We start from the raw sequence: 3,420 nt of genomic DNA, 5'->3' as shown, positions 1-3,420 counted from the left end.
TTGTCACAAACAATAGATCCCAAGTTGCGTGCTATCTGCTTTTTATATAAACAACACAAATTGAGCTAAATGATGTCGCAAAGGAAGTCCAGCAATTACATGCCGTGTTTATATTGTAAAAAGCGACGTCAAGTGTTGAATCCCGTCGAGTAAAAAAGCAAGAACAATGAACATAATAATGATCAAAGTTTTAAGTTTAGAAAACAATGTAGAAATAGATGATAAATAGTTAATTCAGTTTATTCCATTAGAACCAGATTAGGATCTATATTAAATCTTGCGTGTAATCATCTGACGCCGAGGGATCTCATTGAACTAAGGAAGGTTCTCATTGACCAAATTGACCACTTTATCTCCAACTCAAATGGCCAGTAACCGTAAGAAATATAGATTATACATATTTGACGTAGTTGTACTTCAGCCGACTGCAATGCCGAGCTCTCGGGTTCCCGGTTCCCGATTCCCGGGCCGGGCAGTGATATTGGGATTTCTACTCATCAGCCTGGGGTCTGGAATTTGTGTCCGTTATGGCGATAAGCTCGCCCTCCATCGCATCATGAAACACACACGGCGGAAAGTGGTTGCACTAGCTGCGCTTCTGCCTACCCCTTCCTGGATAAAGGTGTATGTCTGTGTTATTTATTTTTCCCAAACGAGATCTAAATTCTTATTAGTCAGTGCAGTTTTTTTCATCCTCGTAATATTTTTTTTATATCATACACTCTAGACAATAGCGCGGCAAGAAGATGGAAAACTAGGAAAAACATCGCCAAAATCTCAGTGACATGGCACAGCAAGGATAGAATGTAGTAATCAAGATTTCGTTATAGCGAAATAATTACGATTTTGCAAGTATGTGCATACGAGTCTACCACATAGCGACTTGTAGAGCAGTAGGTATGCAATCTCTGGTTACAAATATTCCAGTAGAGATTGTGATTTTTCAATCGTATTGAAGTCAATTCAATAATATTATTAAAGTTCTTGGTCAGAACTAACGCTTTTTATGAAACGGTTATGGTTTTCAAAATTAAAACTATGAATGTATAAATTAGGGGAAAAACATTGGGGTAATATAATGTTATAGGCACATTTCGTGTCACGTATGAACTTATGTCTCTGAACATAATCGTAGGCCAAAAATCTATTTTAAATAGAATTGTATACGACGCCATCTATGAGGTCATCAGTAAACTCCTTACTATTTGTGGTAACTAACCTGTCACGAACAACCATAACAAACCACTATCAATTGACTACTTAGTTTATATATTGATAGGTAGATGTCGCTAATAAAAAATAAAACAAATTTAAAACTTTATAGATATAAATGAAAGCGTAAAAAATAATATTTGACTGTTCTTCCTTTGTTTTGCTTTTGGATACCTTTGTCGTTAAAATTTTCTAATTGAGTGTTATAATAGATACAACAATAGATGGCGCTCTCGGTGCTTCAGCTTATATTTTTATTCGTATTATCATTCAACGTATAATATTTAATTTAAATAATGGTGAAATGCAAAACATATTTTGTCAATTATTTATCAATAATTAATTTAGTAACAGTCTGATATGTATTCTCATAAAATAAAAATAAAAATCTAAACATTGAAAATTAGCTATAAATCATAAAACATAATCGAATGCATTGATGGGCAAAATAATAGCTATTTTCTCACTTAAGGCGATACCTCAAGGTCCATTTTCATACATTTTGTTTCGGCTTTAATCTGGGTAACTAAACAAGTATTGGCAAGTAAAGAATTTAAATTCACGTCTAGTTAGTGATTAGTTCTCGCAGTTGGAGAAAACGTAAAAATAATTAATAATCATGGATATTTCGGCCTTTAAAATTTAATATGACGAAATTTTAAAGGCAGAAATATCCATGGTTATTAATTATTTTTACATTTTTCTTTCAACTGCGAGAACTAATCACTAACAAGACGTGAATTTAAATTCTTTACTTGCCAATACTTGTTTAGTTACCCAGATTAAAGCCGAAACAAAATGTATGAAAATGGACCTTGAGCTACCACCTTAAACATATTAAAAGAAATAATGGAATGCAGGATGTGCAAAAGTCCAAATAAAAAAAAAAAACAAATTGTTGGTATTGTCCTAAAAATACAAAAGAAGTTGCGCCCAACGTGGGGCTCGAACCCACGACCGTGAGATTAAGAGTCTCATGCTCTACCGACTGAGCTAGCCGGGCTATTGACTATCTTTGTGAAATTATCAAACAAAAACAATAAAAATATACTTAACCATTTACAAAAAACAAAAAGAAATATAAAGAACCAAGTTATGTCTGTTTATACCTACCAACTTCTATACTTCTATCGATCGACTTCCTAGATTTTCATACAAGATGTGAAGGCAACATCAAAGGTCCATATCGGGCATCACGTAATAGTCTCTTTGGTAGTTGTTATTCGTCAAATAATCCGCGGGCGGTTAGCACTATCCCCTCAGGATCGCGGGAACGCTTTGAGTCCAGCTTTGACTGCAGTCGCCGCTCGCAATACACACGGGTAAACAAAACGCTATTTAGAAAGTTAGCTCTTTGTACGTAAAACGTTTTCTACAGAACAACACTGTTTAATGTCGTTTGAGACTTGAAATATATATATTTTAATCTCCAGAAACAATAAAAAATGATTTTTCAAAGGATTTTATAAGATAAGTACAATTTTTAACTATATTAGCGTCCAAAAATACATAAATGTTTTTTTCAAAGGATTTTGTTATGAGTATAATTTTTAACTATATTTTCAAAAATACTTATTCCAAAATGTTGTAGTAAGTATGATCCATGATGGGTACTTATGTAGGTACATACTTCTTTATATTAATCTGCGATTTATAATTATTTTTCCAACGCAAGGTCATTTCATATTCCGTCCTCTTCCGACATCTATCTCCATATTTTATCGAAGTTCAAAATTTTTATATAGGTAACGTTGTACAAAATAAGTCGATTCACCTTTAAAAAAACAAATAGTTATAACTACGTCTCCCTCACCTCCATGTATGTATATCTTAGCCTCTAGCAAAAGTACTAATATTGAAATGATTTATATTTTTATTAAACTGACATTTATTTCACCTTGCCTTGTGTATGGAAAATAAATGCGATTTAGAAAAAAATGTAAGTGGAAATATAAGAATATACTTAGAGGGACGAGGAACGTTTCGCACGCGGCAAATACTTCGGGCAACCACGCTTTCAAATTACTGAGACCGTGCTCTAGTTTATGTACAGTCCGCGAATGAAACTGATAGCTTCTCGAAATATCCTTTCTGCTGTTTTCTTTTCCGTAGGGTGACCATTACGCAAAAAGATTTAAATAGGTAAAGTGTAGGTAACGTAATATTTGTTAGCTTAATTATAACGGGGAAGGTTTAACAAAAGACGAC

The 3,420-nt window shown here is 33.5% G+C and overlaps 1 non-coding gene across 1 annotated transcript; it reads right to left on the bottom strand.

The window, feature by feature from the left end:
* Window positions 1-2,142: 2,142 nt before the first annotated feature.
* On the bottom strand, window positions 2,143-2,215 carry Trnak-cuu. Its single transcript has one exon. It is a non-coding gene; the product is annotated as a tRNA-Lys (tRNA).
* Between the last annotated feature and the right edge of the window lie 1,205 nt (window positions 2,216-3,420).

This window comes from Manduca sexta, chromosome 25, assembly GCF_014839805.1.
Source record: "Manduca sexta isolate Smith_Timp_Sample1 chromosome 25, JHU_Msex_v1.0, whole genome shotgun sequence".
NCBI classification, from domain to species: domain Eukaryota; kingdom Metazoa; phylum Arthropoda; class Insecta; order Lepidoptera; family Sphingidae; genus Manduca; species Manduca sexta.
This window is presented reverse-complemented; position numbering and strand designations above follow the sequence as displayed.